Below are 20,322 nucleotides of genomic sequence, written 5' to 3' on the forward strand. Positions count from 1 at the left end.
CTATTATTAATAGTGGTCTTACAGCATATTAACGTATAAAAAAATAAAAGCCTATTCATTAGTACCAACAGCAAGCACAAAGTCATTGTGTTTGCATATTCAATGAATGTGTATGAATTTGTTTTAAAAAAAATTTTTTTTTCTTTATTTTGAAAATATGAAAACCCCAGTTTGTTCTTAAAAGGAATGAATAAATAAACCTTTGTTCTACTCTTGACAGTAGTAGGGAAGGAGTATTAAAAGTAGTACATTGTTTTTGAGCTGGTATTAGAGAAGTCCTACTAGACATACTATCTTTCAGGTATCTACAGATACTATGTACTGTGAGATAGGCATATTAGGTCTAAGATGAATTACCTCAGGTTCTGATTCAGAAACCGCCATATAAAGTATAAAGTGTGCCATATAAAGTATAAAGTATAAAGTGTGCAAAACTAGATGCTTTCCACAAATAAAATATCTGAATGATACTTCTGCTGGGGAAATGATTATCTTAGAGTAACGGATTAAAATAAATTATTTTACTTCCATAAAATATTTTCACATTTCTAAAATTTCCACAGTATAAAATGAAAGTTGGGCTAAATAAGCACTAAGGTTATTTTCAAATTGTAAATGTCTATGAATTTCAGAATGTTTATCAAGTAATTATTCACAAGGGTGAAAGCATCTGTCTTTCAGTACAATGTGCTGTTTATGACTTCTGGCATTCCGATCAAAATTCCTGAGATATTTGCACTGTTGTTAACAAAGATGTCAATGAAACTTATCATATACAGTATCACCCAATACTTTCACATTAGCTAGGGTTTCTTAATATCAGTTATGCAGCCTTTACCAGATATAAGTTTGTAACTTTATAACAGAGGAGTTCTATTTTAAAATTATGATTGAAGTATATCTATCAGCCTTTAAAAATTATGTTAAATATTCTATGCACACTATGTTTAACACATAAAGTTGCTCAGTAGATGTTGATATCAGTGGATATAACATGAAAATATATATAAATACACACATATACAACCATATTTTTTTCCTTCTTACCTAGCCAAGCTTAATTGGTTTGTGAATTTGTGAATTTTTGTTTTTGAGTACCAGCTTTTGCTCTTTTTAGTACCAAGTTTACTTACCTGACCAGTATAAATTTTGTATATATTTGTAGAAAATTTTATTAAGAGAATGCTTTGTCTTAAAAATCATCTATGTAAACTGCAGAAAATACAAATCTTTATGACTATCTTTCTAACAGGAGTCAAGAATAAATTGGACAGATTCTTTCTCTGATCACGAAGTACAGACAAACTGATTTCCATGAAGGTCAGAAGAGATTCACAGGCAGCAAGGACATCCGGCCCATCCTGCTTCAGGTATCACTGAGATAATTGACAGAGATGTGGAGCCTAAGGTCTGGTAAAAATAGGAACATTTAAATCCATACTTTAGTCATTTCCTCTCCCTGATTTATGTTTTCTTGGTTGTTTGTAGGCACAGCCAACAGGCAAAGTGGAAGAGATAGCACGTGTGTGGCTGAGGCTGATTGTATACAATCAGAGTGATTATGTGGAAATCAATCAGAATTTTCTTCTTAAAATATGCTTGTTCTGACATAATGAGTGACATTCAAGCTAATTTTTATCCATTGCCTTCTTTCACAGAAATTTTTATTTCCCTCGGTATCATTCTGTGTCCTTCTTGTTTTCTGGCATTTCCTGAGAAAGGGGAACAGTTCCATACATTTTAGTTTTAATCTTAAAAGTTATTTACGAATGTATTCAGAAACTATGCAGCTTCCTGTATTAGTTTTTTTTCATCAACTGGGTACCACCAATTCTATAGACAGGTATGAGGTTGGTAAAATGTGGGGATATAAGAGAGGCAACACCAGTATCCACATGTGAAAGATGGTGAATCAACTCATTACCCTAAGCTTATTTCATGGTTTGGGAGACATTTTATTTAGTTTCAAATGTTGTGACTTGAAGTGGGAAGAATTCAGAGATGATACTGGTGATCCAGACATCATCATTCATACCTTCCTCCTAAGTGAGGGTGGAACTTGTAGTTTACTTCTAGTAAGTAGAATATGCCAAAAGTGATGGACTATGTCAATGTTATAGTCTATCAACATTCTATGTCGATGTTATATTATAAGGTCAAGAAATTCTGAAGAAGTAATTAAACTCCCTAATCAGTTGACTTTAATTTGAACAAGAGGGAGACTTTCCTGGGTGAACCTAATCTAATCAGGAGTCCCTTTAAAAGAAGTCAGAGGCCATTTAAGTGTAACAGATAGGAAGCAACAGGGACTGTCTCTTCTGCTAGCCCTGGAGAGTCAGGCCATTATGCATTCCAAAGCTGAAAGGAATGAATTGTGCCGTGAACAGGGTGAGTCCAACATTATCCCAGCCTTGATCAGTGACTTGATTTTGGTCTGTGAAATGAGATCTGAGTTGAAGATCCAGTCAACTTGTAGGTGGACTTGTGACTCATATATCTTGTTTAAAACTTCTAGGATTGTAATAATTGGTAAAGAAATAGAGAATTAATATATACTTTAAAACATTTCTTATTCCTGGGAATGGATTACTTCACTCATTCATTTGTTCATTGATTCATTCACATATTCATATAGAAATTGACGTTACCAACTGGATATTAGACAAAGCATAATCCCTCCTTAAGGAGCTTTGTGTATGCATGCAAGCAGGAGAGAGAGAGAGAGAGAGAGCACTTACAGGAGAGAAAGGAGAAGATTAGAGAGAGGAGAAGAGGACAGAAAGAGAATTGCAGTACAAAGAAGTACTCATCAGTGCAAGATTACCATAAATGAGATAGATGACTGTATTTGACTATTTATTTCTTTATTGAAAGTTCTTTGTATTTCAAGTTCTATTTAATAATTGCCAACACCATGCAAGGTCTATTTCTAGGAATGAATATGTGGGAAGGATCGGGAAGAGTGAAGATTTGGAAAGAAGTCATGATTGGTGGTGGCTTGCTTTAGCCAAAGGTTGCTGCCATAATGTCTTCTGTACCACATGCTCTCTTGGAACTTTGACAGTCTCCCATCAAAAGGTAGAGCTCAATTGCCATCATCTTCAGTATGGGCAAGTTTGTGGCTTTCTTGCAAACAGTTGACTATGAGTTTAGATCATGAAAGGTGATGGATTGTCTGCTGTGGTCACTAGAATACTTGCTCTTGGAGGTCTTTACTCATCATATAAACACTCTGACTATCTTGGGGCTACTGTTTTGAAGAAGTACAAACTTGTCCAGATGGACAGGCCCTGAGATTATATCATGACATAAAGGTTCTCCATCAGCCCTTTCCTGCTCCCTTCTGCCTAGCCTACCTGATTCCAGCTACCGCTGAAAAGTGTCACATAAAAGACTTTGAGCTGTAACCACCAAGCCAAGATCCTTTCTAGTTCTGGGCCCACAGAGGCCCCTGAGATATAATAAAATTATTGTTTATTTTAAATCACTAAGTTTTAGGGTTATTTGGTTATGTAACAATAGATAACCCAAAAAGGGCTGTTCCTGTTCACACTAAAAATTATGAAGGATAATGAACTATATAAGCATGTAACTTGCTCTACCTATAGTGAGGTCTGGCTGTGTCACAGTTGCTGTGATTATATAAAAGAGCCATTGCTGACTGCAGTCTATTGCTTTTTTTGATACCTAGCTGAACTAACGTCCTAGCTTTGATATAGTGGTAAGGACAAGGAAGATAGCTGAAAAATATGAGTTCCTTTCTGTCCTTAGCTTTTATTTTCTTTCTTTCTTTTTTTTTAAAGATTTTATTTATTTTTTTGATAAACAGAGATCACAAGTAGGCAGGGAAGACAGGCAGAGAGAGAGGAGGAAGCAGGATCCCTGCTAAGCAGAAAGTACAATGTGGGGCTCAATCCCAGGACCCTGGGACCATGACCTGAGCCAAAGACAGAGGTCCAACCCACTGAGCCACCCAGGCACCCCTGTTTTTAGCTTTTCTTAAAGCACAAACCATTTTATTCTCTTCATGATTAACTTTGTACATAAACAAAGAAAAGCAAAAAAATCAGAGTGTGTTTGAAGGCATAAAAATTCTTAGATGCAGAGGTCAAGTGATTATTACGGATGTTATTTCCTCCACATGACACTAATTGCATTTTATTATCTCAGAAATGTAAGCTTTTAACAAAGAGGGACTTTTCATTGGAATATGTCAATTTATAGGAAGAGGAAATTATCATTTGCTGTTTTTGAAGGCTATAATCTCTTCAGATATCATTTTTATATTTATTGGTCCATAATAAAAACAATAGAAAATATAGAGCTATATATTTATTATGTATATAATTTTAATGTCCACAGTCAAAGATAGTGGGCAATATTATGAATGTCAATATATTATCTAACTTTATATTTATCTTTTATTTTTAAGATTTTACGTATTTATTTGACAGAGAGAGACACGGCAAGAAAGGGAACACAAGCAGGGGGAGTGGAAGAGGGAGAAGCAGGCTTCCCACTGAGCAGTGAGCCTGATGTGGGGCTGGATCCCAGGACCCTGGGATCATGATCTTAGCTGAAGGCAGATGCTTAATGAGTGAGCCACCCAGGCATCCCTCACTTTATATTTAGAAGGAATTTATATTTTATATACTCTTAATTCATTGTTTTATCTGTCAATAAGGAAAATGAATTTCAAGATAAAAACCAGATAGAAGTCTCAATTAACATAAAATTTCCATGGCACATTTCTCTTTCCACATTATGGTTATTTGTCTATTTTGATTTTCTTTTCTTTCTTTCTATTTTTTTTTTCCCCTTTAAACATTGATTGATTGGGAGAGTGTGTATGTGAGTGGGAGGGATAGCCAGAGGGAGAGAGAAAATCTCAAGCAGACTTCCCACTGAGTGTGCAGGAACAACTTGAGGTTCAGTCTCACCACCCAGAGATCATGACCTGAGCTGAAATCAAGATTTGGACACTCAACAGCCTGAGACACCCAGGGAAACCTCTAGTTTGATTTTCTATTTAGATATCTTGACATTACCCCTGACTCTTTTCACTAATGTGTTTTGAATTCTTTCTACCAAACTGATCTTGATTTTTCTGTTGCATAATTTGTAACCTGAGTCTTAAATTCACATCTTTTTAAGACCCAGGTAACTTATTTTATATTTGTCTTACAGATTTCCCAGAGGCAATAAATAGAAGTTAAGAAAGAGAAGGAATAAGTGTATCTTTAATCAGTTAGAATTTCACTGCACATAGGAAATCTTTACAGTCAAAACCCACTGGCTAAGGGACAAGTCAGCTTAGGCAGTTGATTATATCTAAGATGTCACAAGAAGTATAAAGGAAAAATAATATAAGGAGGGTACATGGAAAGTATAACTTACAGTAAATATTTGAAGACATAGTAAATATTTGAAGACCTAATACAAGGAAATTCAAGTTTGAAAACATATTATACAATTCTAATAAATGTTATGCATATGAATATTTTGCCACTATTCAAATATATTTGATTATACACACATACACACACACACACACACACACGCACACATACATTTAATTCTCTTTATCTATCTTTCCCACCCCTCCACCCATCTCCCATTTGACAACCACCATGTTTTCTCTATTTTTCAGATTCTGGTTTTTGTTTTTGTTTTTGTTTTTGTTTTTTTTTAGATTCCACATATAAGTGAAATCATATGGTATTTACCCTTTTCTAATTTATTTTGCTTAGCATAATACCCTCTAGGTCCATTCATGTTGTTGAAAATGCAAGATCTCATTCTTTTTTTAGGGCTGAGTACTATTCCGGTATGTATCTATTCCACCACTGTTCACCTGTTGTTGGACACATGGATTTCTTCCATATCTTGGCTATTGTAAATAATGCTGCAATAAACAGAGGTGCATATATATCCTTTCAAATTACTGTTTTTATTTTCCTCAGGTAAATAGCCAGTAGTAGAATTACCAAATCATATGTTTTTTCTTTTCTTTTTTTTTTTTTTTTTTGAGGAACTGCCATAGTTTTTACAGAAGCTACCCTGTTTATGTTTCCACCAACAGTGATGAGAGTTCCATTTTTCCACATCCTTGCCTATACTTATCATCTTCAACATTAGGCGTTCTGACTGGTGTGAGGTGATATCTCATTGTGGTATTGATTTGCATTTCCCTAATGTAGTGATGTTGACCATCTTTTCATGTGTCTTGTGGACATCTGTATGTCTTCTTTGGAAAAATATCTATTTGGGTTTTTTGCCCATTTTTTAAATCAGATTGGTTTTTGGTGTTGGGTTGTATGAGTTCTTTATACATTTTGGATATTAACCCCTTATTGGATATATCATTTGCAAATGTCTTCTTCCATTCACTGGGTTTTGCTTTTGTTTTTGTTTTTGGTCGATGGTTCCTTGGCTCTGCAAAAGTTTTATTTGGATGTATTATTTTCATAAAAATGGACCAATAATTTATTTTTGCTTTTGTTTCCTTTGTCTGAGGAGACATATCCATAAATATGTTGCCAAGGGCGATGTCTAAGAGATTACTGCCTGTGTTTTCTTTTAGGAGTTTTATGATTTCAGGTCTCACACTTAAGTCTTTAATTAATATGGTAATCCTACATTTAAATTCACCAAGTTGCCCATTTTTGCCTAGCATTCTGACTGTGTAATATGGTCAAACACTGTGAGGAATACTGGAGATGGGAATGCAGAGAATACATGTTTAGCCTGAAAGAGGAATTCTGTTTTACCTCAAAATACAGAAGCATCTCATTCCCAGATGACTGTCTTCTCAAATATCCATACCCCACTTCCCACCAATATCCCCTAACATCCTTGTCTTAGATCTGGTGCATGATTTCTGATTCTTTCTTCAGATACTTACCAAGACTATTTTATATAGTCAGAATTGTCTGAAATGTAATCTAAGAAAAAGAGTATTGGAGACATAACCTCTACCCCCAAATCTGTTTGATATTAGTTTTGACCATCTTTGAAATTCTTGGAGATGTTGAGTATTATAAACATTAGATGACACTAATTGTGAAAATTATTTTGTAAACTGGTAAGTGCTACTGTGATATTTGTTTTTTTTTTTAAGATTTTATTTATTTATCAGAGAGAGAAAGAGGGGGAGAGAGCGAGCACAGGCAGACAGAATGGCAGGCAGAGGCAGAGGGAGAAGCAGGCTCCCTGCCGAGCAAGGAGCCCGATGTGGGACTCGATTCTAGGATGCTGGGCTCATGACCTGAGCCGAAGGCAGCTGCCCGACCAACTGAGTCACCAGGCGTCCCGATATTTGTTATTTTTTATGAATCATTCTTTCCTCTAAATTTACTTTAAATGTTACAAAGAGAATTTTAAGCTATTTTTTTGCACTGATATAAAAACAAAATTATGCTTCAAAGAATTTTTGAAACCCTCAAAATAATTTAGTTTTTCTGTCTTTCATTAGTGTCACTTGATAGACATTTAATGATCTTTATGCAAAGAGTACATTTTAGAAATTAAATTTTGCTTTCCCCTTCAATATGGTGGGGTGAATTCTTTAAATAAAAATGAAGAGTGAAATGTTTTCATCAAACTTTAAAGTAAATAGACACCATTCTAGAATCTGCAGTGGCATAGGGACCATTAGGTAGAGATTTGGGTAACCACCCAATAATATTTTTAAATCGATAGGAAATATAAGTATGTGTAATTTTTTGTTTCCTCCAAAAGAAAAACTTTACACTTCTTGGTCTATTTTTAAAAATTATTTTTGCAAACTAAACTATGCTAAAATGCAAAACACTTCACAACCCATTTGTGTACCCTTAGGGTTGTTACCATGTGGATTCCTCTTCTAACATGACAAGGTCTTTTGGTCTTGTTACTTTCCATTTCGATCCCACTGAGGTTAGCCAAAGTTCACTCGCCTTGTCAGTTAAGTTTCTAAACCAGATGAATTATATTTTCTATAATTGAGCTAACCACAGTTAATTGCCTAATAGACTATGCCTACACTAACTGAAAAAAGAATTAATTGCTTGGAAAAGAATGCATTACATATTTTAGTCACATCTACACAGTCATGCTAGAACACAGTGACAAATAAAGGCATTTTAATGATGACCAAAGCCAATGGTGACTGTGGAGGCAATTCTCACATTAGGTGTGTGCTAAAATCTTTTACCTTTCTGTGGGAGTTTTCTGGATATGGATGTAAGATAAAAGGTTATAAATTGAACTTGCTGAAAGTGAATGAATTATGTACTATTGTTTTTTCCTTCCATTACATTAGAAAATAATTTTAGGTGACATTTGGCAAAGGTTTAGGTACAACTTAAGAAAATATCATTTGTAAAAGGTTAGATTTTTTTTTAATTGGAAGTTTTTACTATTAAGAATTTAGTTTGATTTTCAAAAATATATGTCCTTGTAAAGGTATAAAACTGGGTCTAATATTTTTCTAAATTTTCGTTGAAAACTTACATGTAGCATAGAAAGAATTTGGCATTTACTGCATTTTTACTAGATGTCTATGTGCATGAAGGGGTACCAATACCACATTATATTATGCCCATATAATACCAATGAATCCCAAATTTCATTACCTGGATATAAGTTGTATATTTAAAGAGAAAGACCTGTGGCACTGAATGTATCATCCCACTCTGTTACACTTTAACAAATTTGCAACAATAAATGGAAAGTTAAAAATACAGTAAGAATTTAGGTAATCTATTGAAGTATAATTGATAATCAGATCACTCTCGGAAAATCTCGATGACTGCACTCTAGAATAAATATCAGCTTTCGTGATGCCCAGAAGCTGTTTCAACCATTAAATCATTTGGTCAGATGTTTTTTAAAGTCTACAACCTTAAATGAAGAATTCAAAGTCCAATGCTTTAGGAAAGGCCAGAGAAAATCAAATCTGTTTGCTATTCTAAAGAATTTCGGAGATATTTGATAAACAAGGGAAACACAATAAGCATCTTGATGAATAGGTTTCTATTTATAATTTGAATGTGAAAGAGTCTGCTTATCAGGCACAACACTTCTAAGAAAGAAAACTCAAGAAGACGAACCTCACTGGTCACCTCCAGGGTTTCTTCTTCTTCTCAGTTTCTTACTCATCAACCTCTCTTTCCCACCAATCATAAATCAGTTTGCACTGATAATGACTGTATAAGTATTTCTTATGTGTATTAAAACTAAACAGGATGGCACCTGGGTGGCTCAGTGGGTTAAGCCTCTGCCTTCAGCTCAGGTCATGATCCCAGGGTCCTGGGGTCAAGGCCCGCATTGGGCTCTCTGCTCAGCGGGAAGGCTGCTTCCTCCTCCCTCCCTCTCTGCCTACTTGTGATCTCTCTGTCAAATAAATAAAAATAAATAAATAAATAAATAAATAAACTAAACAAGAAAAAAATTGATATTGTTGGTTCAAAGGAGCAAAGGGGGACTTAAAATTTATGCATACACTCTAATTACCCATGGTCCTCACTCTGTTCCTTTTGGAACTTGGAAGTTGGAATGCTTCTGAAATGTTGTTTTCTCTGAACTCACCAAGCCTGTAGACATGGTTACGGCCAAGTGAGTGCAACAACTAAATCTCGGAAGGGATAGTCGAGAGAGAAGCTAGAAAGACAGACTTGCCTTCATTTCTGTCGGTTCTGATCACTTTCCCCTCCACAGCCCTTTGTCTTGTCCATAAGCCTCTAGCTGTGCCTTGAGAGCTGGGGCCTTGGCACAGTGCTCACTCCACGCTGCTGTCTACAGATCCTCATGAGTTTCTCTCGTCGTCCTTAGGTCTTTATTCAAATGTTGCCTTCTCAGTAAATCCTGCCCTGCCATCTATTTTGTTGTTGTTGTTAATCTCAATGCCCAGTGTGTGCCTCAGACTCACTACCCAGAGATCAGGAGTCACTCGCTCTACTGACTGAGCCAGTCAGGTGCCCCCTTGCCACCTATCTTCAATGACACGTCCACAAACACACATTCTGTCTCCTGTCCCTGATCTGTTTATCTCTCAGCATGGATCCCAACCTCACTTACACGTTTTGCTCGATTATTGTGCTTATTGCCTGTGCCCCCAGGTACAGCGGCTACTTCATGACAACAGGGATGTCTGCTTATTTTGTCCACTGCTCTACTGTCAGAGCCTAAAAAGGGACCTGGCATACAGTAGATGTTTCATAAATACTGGTTAGATGCACGACTGCATGCAGGGAATCAGCCGAGCTGTTTACTTTACTCTGGTCTCTGAGAAGATTCGGAGGTGCAAGGAAATACTCCATTCTGGAAAATGTAATGAGACAAAGCACTAAGCTCTACTGTGGTAGATAGAGATGAACTCTATCTTAGTACATAGAGATGGACATTTGTGTATCACAACTTGGGTCATGATAAAGATTTAATCACATGGAATGCGATCTCTGGTGAAAGAACTCATAATTTTCCTACCTGAAGGAGTGGTTGTCCCCAACTCCTGCTGAGCCCGCCCACTAGAGGTACGCCTCCATGGCAGAGCTTAGAGGAATGGAGGTAAGAGCGGGCGGCATCTCACTTGTCCTCTCTCCCACTGAGACTTCTCCCCCACCCTTCACTCTCTTGCCGTAGTGCCCTCCAGTGTGGCCCACCGCTCACCAGATCCTGGGCAACCACGCAGAGTGGGTAGGGTCTGCTTCCCGCTCATGCTGCCTGTCCTCACGCTCTCCCAAATCCCCGGTGAGTCTGAGCTGCTGCAGTGCTCTGAGCCAAGTGTGCTTGTCCCAACCCCACAACTAAATGCTGCTGCCTTTATTTTTTTTTTTTTTTCCTGCCTAGAAAAATCACCTCCTGCCTCATTTCCTTCTGAATTCTGATTTCACATATAAAGTTCAAGTATTTTTTTCTTTTGTGAAATCCCCACTATATCCCGCACTCTCTCAAGATGCATTGCTCTCTCATTGGTTCCCTATTGATTTTTTTAAATGATTTTATTTATTTATTTATTTGAGAGAGAGTGTGGGTGAGGGGAGAAGCAGAGCGGGGAGGTGAGGGACAAGCACACCCAACACTGAGCAGTGAGCCCCGTGCAGGGCTCGGTCTCAGGACCCTGAGATCATGACCTGAGCCCAAACCAAGAGTCAGTTGTCCAACTAACTGTGCCCCTCCCTATTGATTCTTACATTTTTAAGATACTTTCATTTCAATTACTGGTTCACAGGTCTGGTTCCCGCTTTAGGCTGTGATGAATGTAAAGGCAGGAAGCATGTTTTGTTTTCTTTGTTTAGCTGAACCTAGTTACAGCCCATATAGTTTAATAAATGATTAGTACTAGTAAATCCACATGCTCAGAACTGATAAAGCTTCTCTTGAAGAATTGGAATTAAGACATCAGGCATCAAATGGTAACATTTCTGGAAAACTTCTTTTGCTTAAGATCACATAAAGAGTCATCTCCTTTTCTACTTGTGTTTGCCAAGAGAAAGGCTAACTGGGGAGATTTTCCAGGGGAAAGGAGAGAGTCAGTGTTTTGGAGAAGGGGGAATAAAAAGTATTTTAGTAGAACAAGTAGAAGTAGCATACAGGTACCACCAAAAAAAAAAAAAAAAAAAAAAATGTGGTGCCTGTGACAAAATGGGTAGAATGTTCCTGAAAGATCCGGGAGAGTGATGTGTTTCCAGAGCCTGTCACTGGAAGGAGAGACCAGTTGTTGAAGTCTTTAAAACTCACAATCAAACCTCTCTAGTGTGATGCAATGCCCGTGATTGCTAATTGAGGCTACATTTGCTCAAGGTGATTGTATAATTACACCCAAGTTCAGGTTCCTGATTCCGTGTAGTCATCAGGCACTTCCTGACAGCCGGGAAGGGTCGAGGAGGCGGACGGTGCCACAGAACATCTCACAGACGAAAGATGCTGCGGGCGTAGCTTTTCACTTGATTCAGGCTTTAAGCGTTCGCCTGAATACTCAAAACACCATCCATTTTTGGAAAGGGATTAATGAAGACATTTATTTCAAAAAATATTTTTTTGGTTCCTTCTCATCTGAGACCGAGTTTTCCCTGTCCTCTGACAGCTTGTCAATGGGGAGGCGTTCATCCCTGCTTTATCTATCGCCTATCTGTCTGCTTAACGTGAATGCAGTGCGGAGAAGGAGGAAGCACATTTAGGGCTGATTAGTGTAAAAATACCCTTTGATGAGCAGTTTAATGCAAGATAACTCTGAATTTTCAAATTCAATATATTAGATTTTCCGAATACCACGTTTTTCTTATTTGTGGAAGGACTTTTCTCCTACAGGTCTGCTTTGGAACATCCAGCTCCGTTGGAAGATATGGGTTTATCTGAATAAGCTGGCTCTAATCCCAAACGAATATTTGTACAAATCTGCTCTCAGCATTGGTATTAATTTATTAGACAATTAGAATATGGCAAGTGTAGTGAAGGTTGTAACTTGCCTCACATATTTTTTTAATTGTTTCCATTCACACCTCTTCTCCTCATATACAAAATTCCTAAAGTCTATAGGGATATCTTAGTACATATTTATGCAGATCACTTTTTTATTTATGGAAAGGGATCGTTCGTTCCCCCAGGTGGTTGTAAAACTGCAATTTCACTTTGACATGATACAAATTGGTTTAGAGAAAACAAATTATTCTAAAGTCTTTAGAAACGAAATGATGCTGTTGGAGCATAGTAACAAGATAAATAAATCTAGTAGATGGTGATTTTTATCTTTCCAGCACTAGATGGGCTTGTCCTGGATCATGCCTCTGAATTCAGGTCACTGATTTTTATTTAGAGATGATTTTTGACGTGTATAAAGAAATGGAAACCGAGAGCTACCATAAAATAAGAATCAGTTTACAATCTTTTGAAATGTGTATTTACACAGACCATGAAATTAAAAAAAAATACTTTGTTCAAGAAAAGTTGTCTTTTCGATGCTTCTTTGAATGGCAGACCAAAAATAAAATTTTTAGGAGTGACTAAATATTTTTTGTGACTCAGCCTTCTTCCTAGCCTGATATAAAAACAGGGAATATGGGAGCATAGGAAATACCCTGAGCTTAGGAACTTCCTTCATTTTTTAAAGTAAAATTTTATTGAAAGCTAACATATACACAGAAAGCAGCATAATTCATAAACCATCAAATTTCTATGGACTGTAGGTAAACATAGCCATGTAACTAGGATGCCAATAAAAGTAAGATAATATGAGAATATTACCATATCCCTCTCATGCCCCATCCCAAAGATGATTATTATTCTGCCTTCTAATACAATGGATTAGTTTAACCTCTTCTTTGGAAGTCAACTCTTTCATGCAAATATTAACATTTCCATTTTACAAGGTCTTACATGCGCATTTTATTCTCCTAGTTCTCAGTCATCGGCCAAGATGTTTAGCATGGAATCAAAGAAAATCAAATGCTTCCAATTGGTTTTAACATGACAGTGTTCTTCACTATTATCAAAAGTGCCCTGGAAATGGACAATGTCACTCAGGTTGTGCTTGGATGGCAGCCAAATCATTGACTCCCCATTTTTTTTTTCCTCACACTATTTTGGTCCAACATTAAATTTAATGAAGAAGAAGCTTACAACATGGCCCCCTAACTTGTAATAAAGAAAATAGAATATGGAGATGGGTAACAGGTTTTAGAGATCAGAAGAAGAGGAAAACTATTCAAATTTACATGTGGTTAGAGAATGTTATGTAACGAAGTATTGATAAATTCAATGAGGTGAGACATGGACATTTATCTTTAACAATGAGTATCCTATTCTTTATAAGCATGTCCCATAGTTTAAAGTGCTTACTGAGTTCCTATTGGTAGGGAACTATTTCAGGAGAATATAATGGTCCTTTATCACTTAACCCAAGCTCTTAGTAAACAAAACAAATCAAAAACAAAACAAAAAAACTAGGCAGGAAATTTTTTACTTTTGTTACAAAATCAATTTAATTTCCAATTGAATCAAACAAGAGGTTTGTCAGTGTGTGTGTATGTGTGTGTGTGTGTATTCCAATACTCCAATCCCTCTTCTTTATGCTGTTTCTCCTTGTTCTTCATAGTGCATGATTGATGAATTTAAATAATTTCTGATTTTTTATTAGGTTAGAATAACCTGAGAAGAAAAATGGCTTCTAACTTACAGCTACCAAGTTCTTATGGTAAATGCTGTACACATATATTCTCAGTCCACATAGAAATTCAGCAAGGCCAATGTTATGTCCCTGTTACAATTGGGGAAATTGGAGTTTTATGAAGATAAATATTTGTTCACTGTCATAGTACCATGACTGTCAAAGAATTGAAATGCAAAGCCATTTGACTCTAATCTCTATTGAAAGGTGCTTTCACATAAGGCTAAGTATTAGTATTACATATGATATGTTGGTTGATGAAATTTTATCTCAAACAAAATATAGTTTTAGTGTTTGTGGGTTCGTGTCTTGGTATCTTTGGTTATCCTCCTAAGAGAGTCTGCATCAGGTAGCTAGTTGGTCTCAGAGTGTGGTCCTGGGTCAGTAGCATTGGTATCATCTATGAACTTGTTGAAAACACAAGTTTTTGAGTTCGACCTTGAACCTCTGAATTTCTGAGGATGGGACTCAGAGAAGATGTTCTAAGTTTTAAAAAGTGCTTGAGATGATTCTTGTGGTTTGAGAACCACAGACCTATTTCTTAAAAACATGAAGTATAGAGACAAACTGTGTACATTTCCATCCTGGATCTGAAAAAAATCCTAGTGATGTGAAATGGAGCAACTTAGCTCCACTTTCTGGGTCTCAGTTTCTTCATTTATGAAATGCAAATAATAATAGTCCCTGTCTCATAGGGTTTCTTTGAGCTACTGTGAAATACATGAAAAAATGCCGGGCTCATAGCAAGGACAATGTAAATTGTTAGAAAGAAATATATACTTTTTTTTATAATGTAAGCTAAACAATTAGTATCAAGAACATCCACTAAATAGCTCAATATTTTTAATAATTTATTTTAATAATGAAGTCCAATAAATGTTGAGTTACTGGATAGAAATCAACATTCTTTTTATAATTTGTTTCATCATTTTAAAAATATATGAAACAGAAAAGGAAAGGCGATGGAAATCTCATATAAATATGATACAGTAAATTGCACAATGTTTTATGAAGATGATTTCATACAGAATTCAAAGTAGATGCAATTAGTACTACAAATTAGAAATCGCAAATGATGATTTAACAAACACATGATTTAACAAACAAATCAAAGAAGAGAAAGTATTTCAGATGAATTTAAATCTCTCCATGCAGATTTAATCTGGTGATAAGGAATTCTCAAGAGAAAGCACCGAGTGCTAGTCTTCGTTCCAAAAAGTAGGGCAGCATAGACATTGGAATTATCGGGGAAGACAATAGAATCCACACGCATGCGTTTCGGTGTATGAGGCACGCGTTTAAGGCTGTTTCTCTTTCATATACAATGCCGGTTTCAATGAGAGTCGTGTTGTATGGCTGCACCTGTGGGTGAGCAATCGTAGTATCTGTGATGGCAAGTTGGCAGGGAGACCAAGGACAGGATCTGAGTGAAGAGCAGCTGATGGTGTATAAATGCCAAAGCCATCGTCATACACTTTTTGGGGGTGTATTTAAGTATTTTCATGTTCACAGCATGAAGTGAGGGCATCAGCTGAAAACATCTTTCCGTTCTTCTCGTCCATATGCACCAATTAAACACACATCATTAGACAGAAGTGTGTATGTCGAAGCATGGTCGCTGGAAAAGGGAAGGGAAAAACCCCATAGACACAAACTTGTATTTTCTTCTTCAGTCCCAAAGGAAATATCAAAATAAAATGGCAGTCCAATTTTGAACAGTGTTCCATAGGAGAAAAAGTGCTTTCCCATGCACTCTCTGAAACAGTTCTCACCATATTGATGTTTTCCCCCAATCCCCGCTACGGAAGCAAAGTCTTGGAGAATTTCAGTGACATGATGGGGTCATGCAGCTAATAAATGACCTCGGTTATTGATTAGGGGAGGAGACACCTCCTTCGGTTTTGTTCCAGAACCTTTGTTCTTCTCCTGTGTCCCAGCCCTTTTAAGCACTTCATTTACTTCCCATTGGCATTTATATCCTAATAAAGAAGACCCAAAGGGTGATTGCAGTTCAGAAATACCTATTTTGTGATTATATCACTAAACAAAGAGGGTAAAAATCCACACCATAGATAGAAGTGATTTTATCCTCGTACTTTCTTTCTGGTCAGGAACCCACATATCTATGTCCAGGCAGGTTCATGTTTGCAAAGAGCTAAGGGTTCTCTGCTGGACAGAAAGAGCTCACCCACAGGCTCAGCAGGGATGGTTTCCCCTCAGGGCCTGTTGCACAACATGTCTCCAAGGGAAGCCAACCACACAGGACCTCAACTCTCAGCCCATAGGAGGTGGGTGAAACCTGATGTTAGAAAACCCTTACCTAGACCTTTTATGAACACGAAAGCTGACGCCCCTCCTCTTGCTCTCTGTCCTTTGTATGGTCATATGGCTTGATGCTGCTTGTGACTTCTGGGGGCAGTTTGGTGCTTAGTTACATTCCCTTGGAGAGACTACATGTGATGGCCAGTGCTATGGACTGAATGTTTGCGTCTCCTCACAATTCATATGCCCAAGCCCTAATCTTCAGTACAACGGTAATGGGGGGAGGGGCCTTGGGGAAACGATGAGGTTCAGAGTAGGTTATGAAGCTGGAGCCCCCTTGACGGGACTTGTACTCTCATGAGAAGGAACATGAGAGAGATTCTCTCTCTCTTTCAGCCTTTCACAGCAGAAAGGCTTCCATCTGCATGCAGGAGGGGGCTCGCCTCATGAATGCAGAAAACCATCACCTTGATCTTGGACTTTCCAGCTTCCAGGGATATGAAAAATAATGCTTTGTTGCTTAAACTATGCCATCTGTGACCTTTTTGGACAGGGGCCCCAGCTGACCAAGACAGGGAGATATGACATTCTCACATCCAGGACATTCTTCAGGGACTCCAATGCCAGCTCAGCTTCTTTCATAGCATGAGAAGGGTCTGTAAATTCAGTTGAATGTATGGAGCGAGGCTGTTGCAGATAATGAGAAAAAGGGAGCAGAGATAAGGTGCGAGAAAAACTAGATCTTTTAATTAAAAAATGGTAATATCCATTCATATAGTGTACTATTGTTCCACTCTACTCAAGCTGAATTATTTTGTTTCTGTAAATAACTGCATCCTTATAAAATCCTTATGTCTTCAAGACTAGCCCCTGCATGGGTTTAGGCGGAGGGTTGTTCCTAATTGACGTGCACGGGGGTTCGGGGGAGGATGGCGGCCACCACTCACTGTGCTGTCATACCTGGCATGTCAGTAGTCCTAGCTGTCCCATAACATTTCCGATCGGAGAACGTAGGCATTTTGTTCTAGCAGTCTCTTTCTAGCCATATTCTGCTTTTGATATTTACAGAAAGTTTCTTCGTTAACTTTAGCTACATGTGGTCTCCATTTTTATAGTAACAGCTTTGCACTAACACCGTTATGGCCAAAGCACAAAGTCACCTGGTTTGATCAGAAAGTTTAGTCTTCATACTGATGCTAATGGAATCCAGTTCTTTTCTCTTCTTAGTAATCACTTAATCCTTTTGATGGTGAGGGGTTGGTCTAGAAGAACTTTAAAGAAACACCAATCAGATTTTTGCTTTACCTGAAACAGGTTTGGCAGCATAATAGGTGTATATTAAATTCAAGGTGCATCCTGGAGTTTTACAATATTCACAGCACAATATTAAAGAACAGCAGATGACCTCCAAAAATTTTCATTGTCTGGTGTGTACAGATCAAGATGTTACAATCACAGTAACCCAGATATCTCTTTTTTAGTGCACTAGTAGGAATTTTTAGTTTGATAAAGATTTCATATAGATTACAGTCAAATAGGTATTGTAGAACTAAATATAGTAGTATGCCTAATGTATTAGCCATTATGGACAGCTGATCTTGATTTAGCTTTGTGCTAAGAAATTTACAGGCATGATCTCATTTGTCACATAGATATATGAGGTCAGCGTTTTTATTTTCCTTAGTTTGCATAAGGCTCAGATAAGTTTAGTGATTTTACTGGAATTACACAGCCAAGGCATGTCAGAGTTTAACGTTAGACCCAGATTCTGTGCAACTTACCTAAATCCCACGTTCTTAGCTACCGCCTTCCTCACTTACTTGCTAATCTGAACTTTGGGGATCCTATAAAGAGTTACAGTTCGTTAAATCAGTTTGAAGCATTCACATTATGAGTTTCTGGGATTGCGTGTTCTTTTGTGTATGACAGATAGATTGAATCATAGAGCTTAAAATCAAATTTACAGGTGACCCTTGAATGATAGAGTTTTGAACTGTGTAGGTCCACTTATATGTGGATTTTTTTTCAATAAATACAGCAGAGTACCATAAACGTATTTCCCTTATGATTTTCTTTCTTTCTTTCTTTCTTTTTAAGATTTTACTTATTTATTTGACAGATAGAGATCACAAGTAGGCCGAGAAGCAGGCAGAGAGAGAGGAAGAAGCAGGCTCCCTGCTGAGCAATGAGCTCAATGCGGGGCTCGACACCAGGACCCTGGGATAATGACCTGAATCGAAGGCAGAGGTTTTAACACACTGGGCCACCCTGGCACCCCCCCCCCCCCTTATGGTTTCCTTAATGGCATTTTCTTTTCTCTAGCTTCCTTTATTGTGAGAATATAGTATAAAATACATATAACAAAAAATATGTGTTAATTGAAAATGTGTATTATTAGTAAGGTTTCAGGTCAACCACAGGCTGTGAGTAGCTCAATTTTGGGGGAATCAAAAGTTATTTGTGAATTTTCAAATATGCAAGGGGTTCATGCTCCCTAACCCCTGAGTCGTTCCACAACGTGGGTGAACCTGGAGTATGTAATTCAGCAATCCCAGTTCTGGACGGTGAGTAAACAATCTGTTTGCGTAGAGATGTTAGAAATTAAATGACGGGAAGTACCCACAAGCATTAGGTCAATGCCTGCACCAAGCCTGGCCAAAAAAATTGATTTTCATTGTTTTTTTTTTTTATGCTTATATCTTACGGGGAAAGGTAAAGACTGGCTACCAGTCATTTCAGCTGAAAACTAAACAAAAGATAAAAAGTGCACACATGTGGCTCTTACTTTCATCCAATTCAGGTCATAGTGATGTGATCCGTTTGTGTGTAACCACAGACATAACTGGTCTAAATGGAGTTCGCAGGGTTCCCCGGACTCCAGACCCCCTTCTCCACTGTCTGATCTCCTTCGTAGTTCTTCCACTCGGCTGCGATGAGAACTTTGAAATGATATCTCCCTGTTTTTGTTGTTGTTGTTGTTTTGTTTTTGTTTTGTTTTCCTTCTGCATCATTGTTTTTCATTTTGTTGCCAAATTTTCTCCAGAACGTCTCCTCATCCGACCCATCCAGAATCTGCTACTGACCTCCCGGCCTCTTTGTCTTCCGTAGCAGCTCGGAGGATGCTGTCTCCGCGGGGCTTTCATTTCACTGTTGATTTCTCACCATCAGCGCGTGGTCAGTCTCTGCTGCGGCCGCCGCCCGCAGACCCCCGCGGGACCCCGCCGACCTCGAGCACCTCTTCTTCCCCCTCCCCGCAGCCCTCGCCTGTTCCCCCAGCTCCTCCCGGTCGGTAACCCGCCCTCTGGGCCATCAGCCACCCACGCTCCGGGGCACACCTGGGACCTCCTTAACACCCGGAAATTCTGCGGCGCGACTAGGAAAGATCAGATCGGTACCTGCAGCCGGTAAATCGCATCCTCTCTCATCCTTCTAGTCCCCAGTGCCTTCCGCGCAGCTTCAAACTTTGTGTTTTTGTTTTGTTTTGTTTTGTTTTGTTTTTAATTCCTGCTGCTGCTTCTTTCCTTGGGAGCCAGGCCCTTAATCGGATCCATTCCTTCTCCGTGTTCTTCCGAACGTTTCTCCCCCACCCCCTACGCCGCCCCTTTCTTTTCCAGCCACTCTGTCAATCGCTTGACAATTACACAACCCGGCCTCAGCGCCCCTGGGTTCAGGGTGTTGGAGCAAGCCTCGTGATGGAAGGGGCTGGGCCTATGGTGGGGGGCACCAGACCTGGATGTCCAGCGTCAGCTGGCCTCCTCATGGCTCTGCCTTAGCTGTGGAATCACACCCAGCGTCCTTCGGCTTGTTCTAATTCATGCTCGTTTCTCTAGTCTCTTCTGCTGCAGTGTTTGTGCGCACATCTTGTTTTCTAGCCACATGAAAAGGCTTCCATCTCCCAGACAAACCATTTCGTC

This window comes from Mustela lutreola, chromosome 13 (assembly GCF_030435805.1).
Source record: "Mustela lutreola isolate mMusLut2 chromosome 13, mMusLut2.pri, whole genome shotgun sequence".
NCBI classification, from domain to species: domain Eukaryota; kingdom Metazoa; phylum Chordata; class Mammalia; order Carnivora; family Mustelidae; genus Mustela; species Mustela lutreola.